The sequence below is a fragment of the Anoplolepis gracilipes genome, chromosome 13, assembly GCF_047496725.1.
Source record: "Anoplolepis gracilipes chromosome 13, ASM4749672v1, whole genome shotgun sequence".
NCBI classification, from domain to species: Eukaryota; Metazoa; Arthropoda; class Insecta; order Hymenoptera; family Formicidae; genus Anoplolepis; species Anoplolepis gracilipes.
The window spans coordinates 3,043,530-3,064,683 of NC_132982.1; the positions used below are offsets into that span (position 1 = coordinate 3,043,530).

General features: G+C 40.2%; 1 protein-coding gene across 3 annotated transcripts in view; it reads right to left on the bottom strand.

Moving 5' to 3' along the window:
- Positions 1–21,154, bottom strand: part of LOC140672659 (zinc finger protein castor homolog 1) — a 144,803-nt gene that overhangs the window by 79,314 nt on the left and 44,335 nt on the right. For 2 of the 3 annotated variants that reach the window (XM_072904992.1, XM_072904988.1), the window contains exon 1: positions 5,736–6,954. The exons of the other annotated variant lie outside the window; for it this stretch is intronic. The gene's annotated coding sequence lies outside the window, so the exon portion shown is untranslated. Of the gene's footprint in view, positions 1–5,735; positions 6,955–21,154 lie in introns of those variants that run through there. 3 annotated transcript variants of the gene reach the window in all.

Sequence of the window (21,154 nt, forward strand, 5' to 3'; positions counted from 1 at the left end):
TCTATAACTATTCATAGGAAACGCTGAAAGAAAAAGAGAGAGAGAGAGAGAGAGATTCGTTGTTATCGCCCAGAACTATGGTTCGTGTTGTTTTTTTTTTCATGTACGTCGTGTCATTGAATTTGCATATCCGCACGATCGATTATCGTCGACGAAATCACACTGTCGTCACTTCCGCCTACAACGCTTACGCGAAACAATGTAAAATTCATCAAAAATCACACAAGTTCAATGACGTCGCTCCTTTCGTAGTAGTGGATATACAAGATCGTTGTGTGTAAAAAAAAAGGGAAAAAAAAGATCAATCATCTTTTAAACCATCGTCTAAGAGTTAGTAACTGATTTGAAAAATTTAAATAATCATAGATTTGACGCAAGTTAATTAATTAAGATACAATGAAACGACGAGTGCGATTTGTAGAATTATCAATGTCTCTGGATATATGAATTGACATCTCAATAAATTAAACTCGAGCGAATATATGCAAATGTGTATGTCTATAAGAGATGTGTATGTTAAAACGACAGAGGGAACATATTTTCCAGCCTGGGTGTAGACCTCCGAGGCGGGCACAAATAATAGACGTGAAACGATGGCACATGTGTCCGTCATTTGTCACATGACCTGCTTTTGTCTTTGCTTTTTAATTTACCCATTGAGACTGCGCGTTTGATGACTGGATGTTGTAAGCAGACGCGAAAAGGCAAAGAAAGGGAAGAAAGTGACGAAGAAAGATAAAGTAAAAAAACATGGAAAGATATATTTTAATGATAATCAATCGGAACATAATTTCCCATTTTCCGAAAATTTCACTTTATTCAACTTCTTCTCGCGAAAAGAAAAATTGTGTTTCGACATTGCAAATATTTTGCAGCGATATAAAAATATTTGTTAAATATGAAAAAAAAAAAAAAAAAAAAAAAAAAACTTGACATTTTATAATACAATGTAAAGAGCTCTCTCTCTCTCTCTCTCTCTCTCTCTCTCTCTCTCTCTCTCTCTCTCTCTCTCTCTCTCTCTCTATCCCCCTTTTCCGTCCAACATCAAGACGTAAAAGATGCGTCGGCATTACTATAGCTAATTAAGACGGCATTAGATAGACAGATGCGAAAGATTAAGACTCGCGAAAGAATCGGAGTCGAAGAAGCAAAGGCGGGGAAGGGGAAGGAAAGAAGAAGCAAAGAAAAGGGCCGAAACGAAGGTGAAGAAACGCGCATTGGGACTGTCGGGTAAAGCCGCGATGGTAAAGCGAGGTTGAGAAGGTTGAGGGAGGGTTGAGGAGGGGGAGGGGGAGGGGGAGCAGTCTGGGAAGGGGGCAGACGAAAGAAAATCACGCGTGGTTCGTCATAAGAGGAATTCCTTTAGCAATACTGGAACTTCTTCCCCTCCCGCCTCCCCCTCCCTCCTCGCCTCTTCGCGTCTTCTTCTCTCCGTCTCTCTCGGCCCCTCTAGCCCAGAGACCCCATGCTTTTTTACTGGTTTATGGGATTTTTTTCACGCGGACCGCCGAGTCGTACATCAGAGAGGGCTGACTGCAAGTCTCCTCTTTTCTCTCTTCCTCCGATCTGCTCGGACTCCGACGAGAAAGAAAGAGAGAGAGAGAGAGAGAGAGAGAGAGAGAAATGGAGAAAGAGACAAGAGGCAAAGGGGACGAAACAATAAAAAAGAGCAAATGCCAGCCGCCATAAAAACAACTGAAAGTATTAAAAACTTTAGGCCTTTTACTGCCGAGCTGACTCGGACGAGCACAATTTCTCGGATATATACATACGTCAACGACGACCAAGATGCATTTCGCGGCAACGATACTCGCGCAATTAAAACGCAATTTAAATTTAACATCGAGAACCGGGTAAAAAAAAAAAAAAAAATTATCGATATTGAATTAAATCGATCATTTCGATGGGCATAAAATGCGGTACGAATTCCACCACCATAAGTGTCTTAATTAGAGTTTATCTCTTGTAGATACTTGTATTAAACATAGGAAAAGTACTTTAAAGTACGTTTCACGCGGTGATATCATCATAATTAACATCGCACATATATATTTGCATCGTAGATAACAAAGCCACATGCGAATAAAATGGAATATATTATTTACGTGAGAGTGTAAGCGTTATTAAAAGCACAGAAGATTATATCGTATCCCGCGTTTTCATCGACATATCACGCGTCACGTCTTCGCATTTCGCTGTCATATCGCGACAGCGATATGGTCTTAATTAGCATCGTATATATTAATATACGATAAACACGAGATAAAAATCAGCGCGAAATATAAACGCTAAAAAACTTGGCACCATTCGTGCGAGTTTATTTAACGGCGATGACTGAAAATTTTTCGCGTGTAATTAAGAAAAATTAGCATACAGTAAATTGTAACAAAGCGGAAGGGAGGAATATGGAAAATGGATCGAATTTGAGCGAGGATATAGGATATACTGTAAACAAAAGCGAAGGAGAGAATCTCGCGAGAGGCGCGGCGAACCGTGGAAGAGAAAAAGAGGGCAACACGAGGCGAGGCCAGGGGGACGGCCGACCCTCGTAAAATTATCGTACTTTAATAAAACGTGTCGTGCAAAACGCGAGGATAACGAGAAAATATAGGGTTCGAAAGACTGGTGAAATTTATAGAGCGATCGCCGGCCGCCGAGCGTCGAGCGAAGGAATCGCTTTTTCGAGAGTCGAATCTTCCAAGAGAGCCGGCCACATGCGGCCTACAATAACATCAGCCGAATAAATCAGCCGGATATGCTCAGGATATGCCGGCGTCGAGGAGTCGCGGTAGCTCGGCGGAGACAAAAATTCACTCGGGACCCCGAGTAAAAGAGTCTTTAGCGCGATTCCGTGGGGAAAGTCGCGCGCAACGCGAAGCCAGGGAATACAGGCAACAGGTGTCTTCTGGAATATGCGTTGCGGTCCAAGTCGGCAGTCGTAATAATCCGAGGAATGTCCAGGAAAGTCCGTTCACATAAAATCTCATATAATGTGAAAGGATGAAAGTTTTTTTTTCAATTCTCCTCCAAAGTCAGCGATAACTTTTCATTTCCAATATAGAATACATATATATATAAAATAAATTATTATATTAATAAGCTTCATTTTATTCCATTTCTTTTTCCAAGATTATACCTTGTATTAATACATCTGGACATTCATCGACGATCAATAGATACTCAACTTTGATTACACAGCATAAATAATCTCAGACACGGTATAATACAATATATTCAAGATCAAAAATAAATTAAAATTTTTCTTCCTTTAATATAATTATCTATTTATTCAGATGACAAATAAACTCCAGCCTTGCCTTTCATGTTTGCTAGCTCGAAGCGGCCTCGGCGAAATTTTTCCTGACTCAAAGCGAAATCTCTTAATCCAAACAGCGACTAATTTAATAAATCCGACGAGATAGCGCGACAAGTAAATTAGTGAGCGAGAGAAAGAGAGAGAGAGAGAGAGAGAGAGAGAGAGAGAGAGAGAGAGAGAGAGAAGGAAGCAGCGGTGCACCAATTTGGTGGCGCAAGCCGTTGTAAATTCTCGATTCTTTAATCTCTCGGTAAACCTCCCCCTACCCTCCCCCCCTCCCCGTGGAAAACCCGTTCGCGGCCTAGCGAAAGATCGCGGTGCTCCTCTCTCGAGGACGCTTTGTGTGTGAATACACACACACACACACACGGCGCGTCGAGGGAGCCCCCGAGCAGTAAATCTCGCGGACAAACAATCATAATTTTCGAAGAGCTAACAAAAAGCAAGAGACTCTTTAAAGGGAGCCGATGCCAGACAACATGAAATGCGGCCGCCTCCGCTTCTCCAATTGTTTCGTGGTTTTCTTCCCTCTCTCTCTCTCTCTCTCTCTCTTCCTCTCCCCTCTTCCCCCCCCCCCCTGACTTCTCTCCCGCGTTCGCGTTTATCGCGGTTCGAAGCTCCAGACCCTTTTCTTCCCTTGCTCTCTGTGTTCTTCGCGTCTCTCGGGTCCTTTCCTCCTTTTGCTAATATATCCTGCGACGTTTATCAACGCAACATACACGATTTCTCGCTTGTTCTCTGTCCCTTCGCTCCTTCTTTCCGATTCCTATTCCGCCTTTCCTGATTTCTTCATTTCTTCCTCGTGTACCTCTCTCTCTTGCTTTTCGATTATTTCTTTATCTCGATTTTATGCGTTATCGTGTTTTTCTTCTTTTTCTCTCGATTAACTGGATTATCTGGATTATCCGGTCGGCGATTCTTCCATCATCGTCTCTCTTCCGATAAATAGTTCTTTATCTAGCTCTCGTTTTAATCTCTTGTTTTGCGAAATTTTTTTATAAATTTTTTCTGCTTTTCGTATATTATTTGAATTTATTATTTTTTAGTTTTAAAATGTGTTTTTCTTTATATCTTTCTCGTGTTGTACAAGATATAAACGAAATAATTATTAAAAGCTCTTTAGCCTCGATACACGCGATTGAAATAATATCTTGTAAATTGCATGTTTTGCATTGCGTGAAATGGTAACGTTTATCCTAATAAATTATATCATAAATCCCAATTATGTTAAATGTATACATCGGATGCGACAACATGTTCGATCCTACATGATGCATATATAAATGTCGAGTAAACGTACAGAGATATCGCGATAATTTACGAGAAAAAAATAAAAAAAACGCGAGAAAGAAAGTTACATAACATCTTGCTAAGGGAATCTGTCATACGATTCGAATTCTGACAGGACGACCTCGTCGGAATGATAAATAATTTTCGAGTCGCGACTGCATGTGTTAGGTTATTCGGATTTAACATCGGCGATTTAACATCGGCGCTATTATGGGGATGTAATAAAATACGGGAGCGGAAAATCGAAGGTAATTTCGAAGATATTACTGGGAATCACAACGCGAAACTGTGCAGTTGGAGCGAGATGGTATCGGTATTTGGACGACTCTGGTCGTGTGATATTCTGCCAAATTGATCCGCGGTCAAACGTAAAACTCGAAATTCGCGTGTTATTGGCGCGCTCCGGTGAATTTTCCGAGGGGATTTTTCCGCGGAATTTCCACGTCGAGAACAATTCCACGGGCTAATTTCGTTCCCTCGAGCTGTGTAATTCAGAACGTTGAGCGGGAGTCTCGGAATCGGGGACGCGGAAGCTGCCAACTACATACATGCGTATAGCAATGCTTTATAGCAATAACCATCATCGTAGTGAGGGACATAATTCAAGTGCAACATCGCTAACATTGTTTATAGGCGACGTTTTGTTGACTGTAGGCAACACAAATAAACGCAAGAATGCGGAAAATCAAAATATCTGCGAAATTTTCGTGGCAATAAATTTTCGCTTATGTTTGCTAATTCAACACGACATAATAAGTCTGCGAAATCGATTGATAATTACAATCAATGCACATCGCGATATCGCGCATCGTAAGAAATAAACTGCTTATTTATAATTTGTTCCAGATATCAAAGCCGTTAATATTTCCAATTAATAATTCCCCATTAATAATATATATAGTAATTTACTACGAAAAGAAAGATATTACCGCAAAATATTTCTATGCATTCTCACATTTTAATCCATTAAATAAATAGCGATATTCTTGCTTTTTTTTAATGCAAAAATATCGGAAGAAATGTACAAATATTAAAGTTCTCTTTCTTCACTTGTCACTTGAATAATGTATCAATTTTCGTAAAATATATAAGACATCGATCGATTAGAAGAAACCGGAAGGAACTTTACCTCTTGTTCTCTAGCTGATATTTCCGTTTCTGCCACGAATCACTCCTGTCGACATCATAGTTCTACCGCGCCTTTCGACGACGAGACTCGCGAATCAGTTATCGATCATCCACGCACTAATCGCCCCCGAAGGAGGAGGAGGCTCTGTTCCATTCACTTGTGGAAAAACGTGACAATTCAATATCGCTCACCAAATTCGCAGACGACGCGCGAGTCGCGATCACTTACACCGCGAACAATTCGGATTCGAGTTTCTCGATTCGTCGCCGACCTGACCCTCGTCACGAAACTCTGCGACGACACTCTTCCTCGGGAAGCGTCCTGTCTCACGAAACACGCACCAGCTCCTACCTCCTCGAAATCCTCCACTGAGATCACTTCCACCCTCATCGGACACTTCCCGTGCCCTGAACACCGTCACTCGAGATTCTCCGGCAAGCATTCGAATGATTATCCGGCATTCTCGGTCCAATTTCTCATCAAGCCGAGCGATTAGCGATCAGACCCCCAGCAGCCGACCACCCTTGATCTTTATTTTGACAGCTAAATTTCATCGTGCACTGTTTCCTCCCGATATCTGAATCTTTGAAAGATTGGAAGGCCTATCTTTATCATGAGCGGTGATAGTTTTCTGATAACAGCACTCTCTACGAAATACATTTAATAACAACACAATCCCCGATGTTAAATATTCATCAGAGTCATGACAGGCGGGCACCGTTTCCGGTGTTCTGTTTCTCCGCGTTATCACGACACTCGAAAACTATCGTGCCGATGGAATCCTGTCTCGGGAAGGCGATCGCGTAGGACACGCGCGGGTTCTCCATCCGTGAAACTCGGTACCCGTGTGTCTTCGATTCCCGAGGCTGTCTAAGCACCCGCGACGAGGAGGGAGGCAAGCGCGCGGGCGCGCGCGCGTTCCTTCGTTCGAGAGGGGGAAGAAGTGGGGGTGGTCTCCCGGATGGTCCGAAGAGGGCGGTTCGCTCCACGCTCGTTTCTTCCTCAGACCCCCGCAAATTCAGGCCTCGTCGCGCGCGTTTTCCACCATCGCCGGCCACCCTCGCTCGCGAGGGACACCACCCTCGTAACGCGACGCGAGTTTGTAACGCTTTTCTCGTCGTCGCCGGGAATCACGGGGTGGTTTTTCACCAGCGTTCTCCAGAGCCCGGAATTGTCAGAGAAGAGAGAGAGTGCGCGTGGCTCGGCTGGCGCGAGATGACTGAACCCCTCCAAAGGGTGAGAGACAGAGACGGCGGAGAGGGGAGAATAAAGAAGGGGAAAACACTCGCCGCTCTCTCTCTCTCTCTCTCTCTCTCTCTGCCCAACCTGGCCCCTCTTTCACCGAGAGGGAAAGATCGCGGGATACTTCGGGGGTCTCCCCCCACCAGTTTAACGTTCGCAGGATGCCCCACCCCGTCGAGGTAGATAGTGACGTGTCGCATTCTCCCCGCCTTCGGCCGATGTTCCACCGCCTCCCACCCCCGGTGGTACGCATCGCTGTCCCCCCTCTGGTCCCTCACCCCTTCCCCCCAACCGTGTGGCGGTGCCGCGACGACGATGACGGGAGCAAAGAGACGGAGAGTTCTGCCACCGCCGTGCGATTCCTCTTCCTCTTCTTCCGCTCCTCGACCGCCGTCGCTCAGCATTCGTCCACCGGCTGGCGAACCGCGCGCACCGCTTTGTATATCGCTGCCAAAATGCTGCCGCACGCGCGCGTGCGACGAGAGGACCCGCGGGGGTAGTTTCGCGGAGGGCGTTAATCTCATTATTAAAAGGGAAGGGGAGGAAGCGACGAAATTGTATCGGAATAATAAATAAATAATTTCGATAAAATGATAATTATTGAGATAAAATTATCTCTGGATTAATTTTTTGGATAATAAAGTGATTGGCTCAATATTTAATTTCAACTGTCTCTCTCTCGGTTTTTTTTTTTTTTTTTTTTTTTTTTTCATACTCCTATGTGAGATATCGTAATCCTAAAACAAATCTGCTTCGACGAATTCTATTAACTACTACGATTACATTTCTGTTAATTGATGACGGAATCGCTTTCTCTGTATTTATTACACGTTTCGCTATAGACAATGTTCATTATGATTGTCTCGAATGACAAAAGACTTGATGTGTACGAAGGCTAAATCAATATATCATCACGATTCGCGAACAGATTGGTGAAAGACCAAGTGCGAGATTTCGGAATGCATTAATTTTCCACCCCTGGCGCAGAATCGCCACTTTAACCCGCACAGAAAGGTCCCGCCGACCAATGACGTCACTCGAGCGCCCTCGAAGGACACTCCCACTTTCTACCCCCGCGAAAGGTCCTTACGATGCCGGCGATGCTTATCGCCGATGCGTTACGTAGGGGTGACGATTATTCGAGGGATGAGTGGGGGATCTATGGATGTTGCTAATTGAGAGAAAACGAGGGATGCTATGGCGCTGCGGAAATTGGATACGATCAAAAGATTTGAAGGAAAGAACAATAGATCTAGTTTTCTTTTTTTTTTTTTTTTTTTTAATAAAAACTAAGCTTGAATTTTATAAGATTTTAAAAAGCAAATTTTTTTCATAACTATGGACGAATGATTTATTTTCAATATTTTATATTTAATATTATTATCATTTTAGTTAAAAATTTTTGCAAAAAGAGAATGACAAGTACTGTAAGAACTCTCTTTTTCTCGTACTTGTTATTATTCTCGTTACACTTCTAATACATCGCGACATTAATATCCCTTCCAATTTTTAGATTGACGTTTCCGAGCTATTTACATCGTGCGGGTAGCTTGTAACAGGGATTAAGGATGATTAAAGTTGAAAAGAGTCATGAACGAAAATGGGTCTGATTCACGTGATTATACCAGTCCGTCGTGTGAACGTTCCTCGTGCTTCTTTTGATTTCTTTAACACGCTCATTTATCACAATTATCATTCCGTTTGTATTTATATTCCTACATTTTGCTTTTGTACGTGTCTGTAGTTACCCGTCTTACGCTTCTTCTCGATTTATGGAAATCTTGCACAATTTGCATTATCATTTCATTATCATTATTAATAAAAATATTATACCTATATACATGCTCATTTATTTATTAAAGAATTATTAAACTTATTAGAAGAACCATTTTGTAATCTATTGCTCTTACTCATTATTTATAAATTACTATTAACGATATTGTAAGAAAAATAGAGAGAAATCATTAAATTTGATTATTATAAACATATCTTTTTACGAAAATTTTATTGTTATAATCAACCTGCATAATCATTATAAAGGCCTTTCTATATTTTTTGCTCGGCGAAGCAAATGAAAATTTCAAACAGGAAGGACGGTGAACCCTTTCCCGTATTATGAAACGACCCCATTTAGACGTCGCAACAACCAGTTGATGATCAGGTAGTCGATTTTCGGAAAAGTAGAATGTGGGAAAAAAGTCGTGGGCATCCCGTTAGGTCCCGAAAGGGTTGAAGCAAAACCCTTGGAAAATAGGTCAGAACGTTCGCGCGTCCTTTCGCCATCTCTCTCTCTCTCTCTCTCTCTCTCTCTCTCTCTCTCTATCACGTCGTTTTCTTAAAGAGCCGCATTTTAATCCACCAATGAAATATCGTGTTTCCAGGTATCGGAAGCTACCTCTAGTGGCACCGCGTGATTTTGCGTAATGTGCCAATGATTGGACCCGTCACAGCCTTCCGAAGGGGTTTCGATTTCCGTGAAAAGGGTTTTTACCGTTTCGAGGACCGTGTGAGAAAACCATTAGCCTAAAGAAACCCTTTAAATAACGGAATACCGCGTCGATCATTCGGGGTGAATGAAAAAGCTATTTCTTATTTCAGGTATATTCGGCCCCATTTGCTTTATATATTATTACTTCGATGGAATATAATAAGAACATATATGTAAAGGCCGTAAAATTTGCTTAAAATTTCGTCCTTATGACGCAATTAAATCAATAATATAATAATTCCATCGTGACGATAATTTTTTCCTATAATTGATGATGATTGGATGAGGAAAGGATTTACGGAAAGAATCAGACGGACAAACGAAAGTTGAATGCTCTCTCCTTCTCGGAGCACTCCCCGAGGTTTAAAAATACCGCTCAGAGTCTCAGCCCTTCCAGTGAAAATATGAATTTTTTATCTCCCTCGCGCGCGCGCGCGCACACGAGCCATATGGTTGATGCGCGTTCTCCCGAGGGTAGAAGGACAAAAAAGAGAGTCGGGCAGTAGGGAGTAGCGCGGCTGAAAAAAACGGAGAAACTCCATAAGACGGAATATTTTTAGAGTCGAATTTCCAAGGTAGTTTCCGTGGTTCCGCGGTGCGAGGGATAGGAAGGAGAAAAAGGGTTGCCGTGTGCCTCTAGTTTTTTTGACCGCACGGCACCCTCTCGTTTCCGCGTCTACATTCTTCTCACCGCGCGTTTCCTCTTGTCCACCCCTTTCTTCCCGCCCCCTTCTTATTTACGGGATTCCTAGATAAACCAGATGTCATCTTGACAAATCTTTCTTAGCAGTCTGCCTTCTATCATCATCCTTTTTACATCGCGTCTCGAGAATAACTCGAGGCGATTAAAAAGTCTAAAGATATACGATGCATATATTTGGCAAGAAAATAAAATTCCATATTCAAGAGTCTATGGGAATAATTCAAATTTTTTTCCACGAACAATCGATATGAAAATCGAAAGTGTTGTGTACGTCGGATAGGACGATACGGTGGCGAAAATGTCGCGTTAAAAAATCGGACGCGTGTCTCCGGATTAAGGAGGATCTGGATGCGTTTTGCATCCAGTGCGCGCGTGTCGTCGGCGTATCTACTTGAGCCTGTACTCGGCCAGCGAGTTCGTACTCTCGTCGTCCGACATGGAATGTGGTCCGGTTCTCTCTCTCTCTTTCTCTCTCGGGAATGCGCGCGCGAGAGCGGTCGCAGACGCGAGCGAGCAGCGAAGGGCACTGGTGTGCGTGCTATAGTTCCCGTTTTTTATCGCCTCGTAATGCATTAGCCATAATAGCCGCACGCACTTAATGGACTGTAGCCTCGTTACAGTACGCCACGTCGTGGGTGGATACGCTGCTTATGTGTGCGCTTCGGCTGCCTCGTTCCTTCTCGCTCTTGCCTTGTCAATCTTCGCGAGCGCATCGATTCTCTAATCATTTTTATCCTGCGATCGTCACCTTCCCTTCAACAATTTGCGGAAACGCTAGAAACTCCTAGATGTACAGGGTGTTTGAGTTTTATTTTTTTAAATAGTATAGAGTTAAAGAAATATTTTATAGAAAAGTTACTTGTTTAAGAAGATCTGTATAACGAAAATTTTTTTTAATATCGTTCATGACAATTTTATTTATTAAGTAAGATTTTTAAAGATCTTAGTTCATAAGATATCACTTTTTAAGCATAAGTGAAAAAACAAAATAATTAAATATTTAAAAAATAATTCTACTAAAAAAGAAATAAATCTATTATTTAAAAAGAAATTCTATATTATTTTAAAAAAAAATGTAAGTGACAAAATTTTATTTTTAGTCTAAATCAAATAAATGTTAAGTATTATTGTTTGTCTATTTAAGACGATTTGAAAATTTGTAAATTTAGTTTCGTCCAAGTTATTTGCATACACTTCACGACCTTTATATCCCGGTACATGTAATTTTATCCGGTCTCGCAGTGAAACCATTACTCGCGCATTACCCTCTATCATTCGTCAAAGCAATCACGCTCGCTATTCTCCTTAAACAAATGGAGAAATCCGCATCGGCGGTCACGATCGCATCGATCAATAATCGCGCCTGCGAAAATCGCATCCCACGGTAGCGTATTATTTACCCGACTTCGTCTCTAGAACACGAAGGAGGATGAAGAATCAAATAACTTTCTCTGCGACGTTGGCTATCGGTTTACTATTGTAATATACGAATGCACATTTGTAAATCGCGCAAGTATAGTTGGATCAAAAAAATGTAATAGCAGAGTAAGAGCGAGATACATTCCAATTTTTATCTCTCCAGTTAATATCCGTGCTACTCGGTTATCTTACTGAAATTTCACAGTTTTAGGAGTACGATCTTATCTTCGGAAAGTAGGTTTTTCTATAAAAAAAAATCGTCATGAGTAATAATAGGTTCTTTTTTAGTAATAGATTTATTTGATTTAATATAATAGAATTATTTTCCAAATATTTAATTATTTTCTTTTTAACTTATGCTTAAAAAGTGATAATTATGAACTAAGATCTTTAAAAATCTCACTTTATTTGTATGTTATTGCATTTTTTATGAAACGCAAAAAATTCCTTTACCAAAGATTCCAATTTCTCTCTCTCTCTCTCTCTCTCTCGTTAATATTCGCGTCTCTCGGTTATCTTACTGAAATGTCACGGTTTTAGGAGTACGATCTTATCTTCGGAAAGTAGGTTTTTTTATAAAAAAAAATCGTCATGAGTAATAATAGGTTCTTTTTTAGTAATAGATTTATTTGATTTAATATATAATAGAATTATTTTCCAAATATTTAATTATTTTCTTTTTAACTTATGCTTAAAAAGTGATAATTATGAACTAAGATCTTTAAAAATCTCACTTTATTTGTATGTTATCGCATTTTTTATGAAATGCAAAAAATTCCTTTACCAAAGATTCCAATTTCTCTCTCTCTCTCTCTCTCTCTCTCTCTCTCTCTCTCTCGTTAATATTCACGTCTCTCGGTTATCTTACTGAAATGTCACGGTTTTAGGAGTACGATCTTATCTTCGGAAAGTAGGTTTTTTTATAAAAAAAAATCGTCATGAGTAATAATAGGTTCTTTTTTAGTAATAGATTTATTTGATTTAATAATAGAATTATTTTCCAAATATTTAATTATTTTCTTTTTAACTTATGCTTAAAAAGTGATAATTATGAACTAAGATCTTTAAAAATCTCACTTTATTTGTATGTTATCGCATTTTTTATGAAATGCAAAAAATTCCTTTACCAAAGATTCCAATTTCTCTCTCTCTCTCTCTCTCTCTCTCTCTCTCTCTCTCTCTCTCGTTAATATCCGCGTCTCTCGGTTATCTTACTGAAATGTCACGGTCTTAGGAGTACGATCTTATCTGCGGAAAGTAGATCTTTCTATAAAAAAAAATCGTCATGAGTAATAATAGGTTCTTTTTTAGTAATAGATTTATTTGATTTAATAATAGAATTATTTTCCAAATATTTAATTATTTTCTTTTTAACTTATGCTTAAAAAGTGATAATTATGAACTAAGATCTTTAAAAATCTCACTTTATTTGTATGTTATCGCATTTTTTATGAAATGCAAAAAATTCCTTTACCAAAGATTCCAATTTCTCTCTCTCTCTCTCTCTCTCTCTCTCTTCGTTAATATCCGCGTCTCTCGGTTATCTTACTGAAATGTCACGGTCTTAGGAGTACGTAGATCTTTCTATAAAAAAAAATCGTCATGAGTAATAATAGGTTCTTTTTTAGTAATAGATTTATTTGATTTAATAATAGAATTATTTTCCAAATATTTAATTATTTTCTTTTTAACTTATGCTTAAAAAGTGATAATTATGAACTAAGATCTTTAAAAATCTCACTTTATTTGTATGTTATCGCATTTTTTATGAAATGCAAAAAATTCCTTTACCAAAGATTCAAATTTCTCTCTCTCTCTCTCTCTCTCTCTCTCTCGTTAATATCCGCGTCTCTCGGTTATCTTACTGAAATGTCACGGTCTTAGGAGTACGATCTTATCTGCGGAAAGTAGATCTTTCTATAAAAAAAAATCGTCATGAGTAATAATAGGTTCTTTTTTAGTAATAGATTTATTTGATTTAATAATAGAATTATTTTCCAAATATTTAATTATTTTCTTTTTAACTTATGCTTAAAAAGTGATAATTATGAACTAAGATCTTTAAAAATCTCACTTTATTTGTATGTTATCGCATTTTTTATGAAACACAAAAACTCCTCTGCCAAAGATTCGATAACAATCACTGCCATTGTTCGATTTTCTGGAAGCAGAAAACAATTTCGAAACCGGGTAACAAATTCAGATCCGCATGTATATACACGCAACGCGCGTTAATAGCTACACGCACACGCGTGAGTTTTAACCTCACGTGCGTATCCCCGGACCGGTGAGATTACTCACACGCTTTTATAATACGCACACGCACACGAACGCTTGAAATATTCAAAGGTCTCTCTCGCTGTTCTCGCTTCGCGCCGACTATCTCGACACAGTGCGGATGCGTATGCATATGGATATATCTTTCTCTCTCTCTTCAGCTGAGACTGGTTTTCAATATGACTCACGCGTGCTCGATACGCGTGTATTAGTGCGCTCGTATATCAAAACCAGTAGGCACCCCCGACATCGCGGGATCCGCGCGCGAGAGCGCCTTCACTTCTCTCCCCCCCCCTCTCTCTCTTTCTCTCTCTCTCTCTCTCTTTGTCCCCGGAACATGTACGGGTGTACGAACAAGTCGTCGGCTCTCCTTCAACGACGTGTTCCCTCATTTTTGCAGACTACCTTAAGTCTAAGTCGTTCTATTTAAGCGAGCGCATGGAATTAAGTAACGATCCCGCTGTCTTTCAACGCTACATCCGCCTCTCCCTCTCCTCGCCTCTCCTCGACACTCGCGTGTGCAGCTTAACGTTTTGTTCGCCGGCGCATATACACGTGGCCGTCACTTCCGATCTGTTCCGGCATGTGAACTGCATGCGATCGACGAGACGGGAAATTGTTTTAATTTCGCGATATTCCGATTTTCTCTTTTTTTTTATTTTTTTTTTTTTTTTTTTTTTTATTTTATTTTATTTTTCATCACTCGAACGAATTTTACTTCACCGCTGAATATTTATTTCCACGTTATTTTGTCGCGGAAACGAAGACATCTTCGTGTGAAGCAAAGCCACCCAGTCTATTTTGGATCTAACGAAAATAAGACCACACTGCCAAAACAACAAATCGTGCGGCGCAGCGTTAAAATGCCATTAGAACCGTCGTACTCGACGATAATATGCTCGTTTATTGAATCAATGAGATTCATTATAGCCAGGCCGACCAAGGCAACGAAGGCTCGCGATAAAAAGTCGTCACGATCATTGAACACCGAAGCGTCATGTGTATTCCCATATATATATATATATATATATATGAGAGGCGTTAGAAAATTATTAAACTTAATAATTACGTGATTCTACGACGTTTCCTGTTGCCTATAATGAACGACCGCTCGTAGAACTCCTTAATGACGATCGTTATACAGATATAATGGACCGCGAGAAAAAAAGAAAAAAAAGAGGAGAGATCCAAATTCGCGATCTAAAAACGTTTCTAACGGTCGTTGTGGCTGCGGGCGAAAATCCTTCGATCCTGCTTTGACGCACCGTTCTTTGGGGGGGCCTCTTTCTCCCCCCTCCTGCCCCCCTGCCCCGCGCCATCCGACGGAATAAAACCAACGGAGCGAGTTTATCGCGAATACGAGAGATTCTAATTAGCTGAAACGCAGTTCCATCAATGTCCGCCCGCCCACTTCGACTAGGAAGTTGGAAGCCGACGATGAAATAATTGCCCTGGTAAGCTGCCGAAACCAAAGAAACGCGCATAATTGGCGAACGGTAATTAAAAGCGAGCCGTTTTAAGCGTGATAGAATAATAATTAATCGTACGAGATCTGTGGTTTTCATCTCAATCGCTGACCCCATGTGCTTTAATGAGCGCTTTCAGGATTGAATTAAATTTTTGCAACGTTACAAGTATATATACCTTTCTTTTTTTTTTTTTTTTTTTTTTTTTGGCATTGATATATCTGTTTTTTTTTTTTTTTTTTTTTTTTTTATTCTTCCTTGCTAAATATATTTCTTTCGAGGTTCTCCGACGCGAAGAGAAATAAACGGAGGTCCGCAAGGGAATGCGCGAGTATTATGTGTCCCGTGGAAATGGGATATCCCTCGACCTGAGACTCTCTCGGCGAACAATCGATATACCGGTGGCAGAGGAGTCGAATACTCGAGCGTATCGCGCGTAAAACGCACACGCATGTATGTGTGTGCGCGACCTTGTCGTCGTAATGAGTGTCAAATGGATTCCCACGGCTGTGTAAAATCCAGACCTCTTATCAAGGGAATTGCCTCCAGTCACAGCACATCCCACGATGAAAGTGGAAACTACTCCGAAGCATGAGAGGTATCGTGTGCGACTCGATTTCGCGCGGTATGACTGGCCGATAAAGTTTATATCACATATGCAAGAGGAGAAGGGGAGGGGAAGGGAAGGAAAGAGAGACGAACGCGGTTATTTTACGGTTAATCGTAAAGTCGCGTATGCACTTGGTCTCTTTAACAACTCGCTTTATTTCCGCTCGGGCAATCGATAGTATAACGAGAAGTATGTGTTTCGATTTACTCTCTTCTCTCTCCGAGATTGAGAAAATAAAATAAAAATATACGCACGTCCTCGAGGAAAATTTAATTGAATCGGATAAAACGACCTAGGCCAGACCGCGGCGGTATAATAAAATTCAGTTTGAACTGATTGCGAAACGCAAATCAAATTGTCATGAATTACACAACTTAAATTGCGAGTTTAATAAAGATGCATTATTTTAAATCAACGGTTGCGGGCAAAAATGAGTATCGAAGCGCGAAGGCGGATAAAGAAATTTTAAGACCAATCATAACGATGTTGCCGCGCGAATATAAGACTATAAATTCGTCTTTATAAACCACGTGGATGAGTAACGACGAAGCAAAGAGGTTACCCCGTACATTTTCCCTTTCAACGAGCGTGCATAACTATCGGTGCATCGTTATTGACTACAAATATACACACGCGCGTCCTCAAGAAACAAGATTGTAATCGATAATTTCCAGCATCCGTATCTAGCTCAATCCATCATTACGAAATAATTTCTACGGCAATATTTGACATTTTATTGTATCTAATATATTTTTTAATATTAAAAAAAAAATGTAAAATTTTTTTAATTAACGGTGAACGTTATCCATTTTTTTTTAAATTTAAAGAGAACTCGATAAACACACGATATATCTAGGCATTTTATGTATATCGATATTTTCGATTTATCGGGTATATACACATATATCGGTTGCATCCCCGCGGATGCGCCTGCGGCAGTGAACGGACGGTAAAGCGCGAGTGTTTCAAGGAACGCGTAATTTATATTCGAGGCCCGTCGGCGCTCTCGACGGGGATTTTATGTGCCTTTCGGGAAACGGACGTTACGAGGCAATTAATTTTAAAAATCCCGATTATCCGTCCGCCGCCTCGTCGCTTTGTTGCGCGAAACGTAATTTATCTGGCGAATCTCCCCCATTTATCCGGCGCGCCTCTACAATTATTTTCACGCCCGAAGCACGCCTCGAATTTCGCGAGTTTTGCCTTCTCGCTAGTCTTTCTCTCTCTGTCTGCTGGTGTCATCGACGATACTCGGTGACAAACCTTACGGAACGCAAAACTGGTTTTCGCACAGTCAATTGTGTCTACCCGGCTGTGTTCTTATTAGGGACGTTGCCGTATTGTCGCGCGTGTTTCCAACGGGCTATTCAACAGGCAGAGCTTTTGCGAGAGGTATTATACCGATTACAATCGCGACTCGATGTCGCAGGTGTTAATGTGTTATCGCGTGTGCAAACGCGCGTGTACTGTACCATGAACCCGTTCGGATACGATAAAACGTCAACTTGGAGGAGGCGGGAAAATCGACCAACGTGGAATAAAACTATTCAACTGGCGGCCGGGTGATGGGTGTGATTTACATTTACGGTATCCCGGCTCGTTATCCGGAGCTATACTTATGTGAGACTTAGTTACGGAATCACACGTCATTCGGATGCGGTCTAAGCCGATCCCGCATCGCGGTCTTTGCACCCCGCGATGCGAGAGCAAACCATTCCAACGACGATACAACAATACCACAAATCACGCCGAGCGAACAATAAAATACCAGTAGCTCACACCCACCACGTGTGTGTGTACGTCGTGCTGTCTCCATCACTCACACACGTGTCACTGTCCTTCTCTCTCGCCTCCTCGAGCAATCTCGTCTGCTCTTTCCCTCTCTGTCTTTCTCCAGAAATTCCTTCCCGTTTTTAAATTCCCGGAATCAAGCGGTAGTCCATTCACGATTCGCGCGAGAAAGAGAAGGAGAAAGAAAGAGTGAAGAAGAAAAAGAGAGAGACGAACAGAGGAAAAAGAAGAATCGGAAGGGGGAGTGCGCGAGTGTGTAGGGCATTTAATTGAGAAGTTCGACGAAACAATAGGCGGCCGATAAAGAGAGAGAGAGAGAGAGAGAGAGAGAGAGAGAGAGAGAGAGAGAGAGAGAGAGAGAAAGAGAGAGAGAGAGAGAAAGAGAGAGAGAGAGAGAGAGGAGGCGATGCACGTGACATATCGTGTGCGTGTCTCGAGAAAGCGCGTGCTAGATACTAAAATAATATGTATATTTAATCTCCAAAAAGACATTTAATTTTTCCACAATGGATAAGAGAGAGTTATAAAGCAGCTTAAATAATAACTCATTGACGAATAAAGTCGATAAATAAAATTTACGAGCTTTTGGAAAAAAAATTGTAATTAAATCGAATTGCAGGGCGTTAAAAAATCCGAGAACCCCGTAGAAAAATAAGCCGATTTCCATCGTGCTGTTTATATTTTCGGCCATATTTGAACTCGAAAGCATAATCTCTCTCGAGATACTTGTATATTTCCGTTTGCATTGCATCCACTTGGCGTATAGTATTCCAACAAAAATGATATCAAAAGATATTTCTACACAAGCGCGTCCTCGTAAAAACAGATTCATTTAAAAGTCTCGCCGTCGCGCAAGAAAAGAAACATTCGAGTATAACAGTTGAGAATAACGTCAACGAAGCCACTTATTAACGAATTTAACCTCGTACGTGGATGTGTGCGTTCCCGTCCCGTGTTCGTATCTTTAACGACCGAGTCTGTGTATCTCTCGATCCCCATACATACATATATGTGCATATATAATACTATGTCGCGTAACGCGCATGTTTATTGACGAGGAGACGCGCGCGCATGTGAACGTGGCGATTGTATATGCCATATACGCCAGTGAGATGTCAATGACCTTTTATTGGTCGGCACTGCCTCTATGCACTCCTTATCATTTTAATCCCTCGTAATTTCCTTTACGTTTATGCGCCATTCGTTATGTATTGGTAACCGGAGATGCGAGCAGAGCTCGGCTGGCTTGTGAATCCAGCACGTCAAACGCGTATTTTAACTCTTTTAATATCGGATTTAGCGTCAATCAATTTTTTTTACATTCAATTGTTGTATATTTACTGGAAAAAAAAAATATCTTAACTAAATAAATGCGTTTAGTTGGTTATAATTTTTTTCATTCAAATATGTAGATATTTAAGTCAAATATAAAATATTTATACTAAACGCATTTAGTTAAGTTAACGACCTCTTTTTTTTCAATGTGGAGATCGTCACCAGGAGGGAAGCTAACGACAAATCATTTCGATCGGGAAAAATTTTTTCCTCGGCTTTTTTTTATCTAGATCCGAGTGAAAAAAAAAAGATCAGAAAATCGTTTTGACTGTAATTGAGTAAGAAACGTTCGACACTTTTTCGCGCCGACATTATACGCTTTTTTCCCGTGAAAGACGACCCGATGAAAGGAAAGGCGGGGAAAAATGGGTGCACACAATGGCACCTGTTCCCGAAGAAACGAGGAAATTCCTTGGGGGTCCGCCTGTGAAATTGAGCGGTTAACGCTTGACCTATCGACCGTCCCGATCCCGAACCGACGACGAAACGTTGACCCGGACAGGACCCCCTCTCCTATCGGACCCCCTCGTGGATGCTCTGTAACCTCCGGAAAATCGCCCGACAATGGGCAGAACTGTCGACAATATTTTGACAGGTTCGTCCGACCATTTTTCTCGGCCCGTCGACCATATCGAAGAGGTCTGTGTGTTTCGAAAAAAAAAGTTCGACGCAGGACAAAAAATCTCTAAACCGGTCAATTAATGGTCGGGTAAAAAAAATCGAGATCAAGAGAGCTTCGCGCGTGTGAAAATTTTATTTCACAGCGGATGGGCAAAGATAATATAACGACGAGGGAAAGTGATAAAGGGATAACTGTTATACCTTCGAGATTTATAAGGCGTCGATGGCGTGCGAAAATGACTCCTTTTCATTTCCGCGAGATCGTTTAAATTTTTTTGAGGACTTTTAATTTTTTTTAATATATCTACGCGATTTTCTATTTCATTCGAAAAAGTTGGCTTTTTTATATGACACGAATAAAGATACGCAGCAGGGAGGAGAACGGCGACATCGATCAACGACTATGTCGTCTCTTCGAGTTCGTCTCCGATTACTCGGCTCCCAGGGTCTCGCGAATTGAAAGACGTACAGAAATATACACACAATCGTACGAAAATGATAAAGAAAGAAAAAGATGTGCAATTTATCGATACTTAGGAAGCCTTATGATTCAATAAAATTTAATATATGTTCTTGAGAGCAATATAAATTTAATTAAAACAACGTTAATTGATTTAATAATTGGTGCTACTTAATAAATATAATATATTAAAAAGAACAGAAGAATATTTTAAAATATGACAAAGAAATAAAAATATACATGGCGAGGCTAACTTGTATATTTCGAATAACTTGTAAATGATATATTTTGTAAAATTGTTACATATTAAAGTTGCATAATTTCTAAAAGGATTTTACTATTATTATTATTATTTTTTTATAAGTGAAAGTGTTGCAAAAATTTGAAATATTACTATTTTTTAAAATAAAACTGTTAATTTAATTTTTTACATAAATCGATTCTTGATAATATTCTGTGTAAAAAGTTATGATGTTAAAAATTAAATATTTCATATTTTAATTTGACATTTGAAGATCAAGTAAGTAAGCCTTACCTTGCATAAGATGTCTTATGTTTACATAATTTTATCAATTTAGAAATAATATTCTCTTAAGAAAAATATTAAAAATATTGAAGATCATAACAATATTTTTGTTGTTGTTACAAGAGACCTATTAAAACCTTTTATTAAAATCGTATTGTAAAGTAGAATTTTTTAGAATATATTTTACAATATAACGCTAAATAATGCATCAAGGAAATAATCGATATTATAGTTAAGTAGATAATTTGTTAATCGAACGGAATAAGAAAAAGTTCGATCGACTTTGCGAGAAATGACTAACAAACGGACGCGACTTTTGTGCAAGCAACGTCAGACGAAAATCGACGAAAAATTCGTAAAGTCGAGGCGTCTGGCTGTAGCCCATAAAGTGTCGAGCGTAAATCATTCGGTTTTATGGTGGTGCACGTTTACCAACCTTTAGCTGATGAATTCCTTATTCATTCGCGTCCGTGCAAAAGGC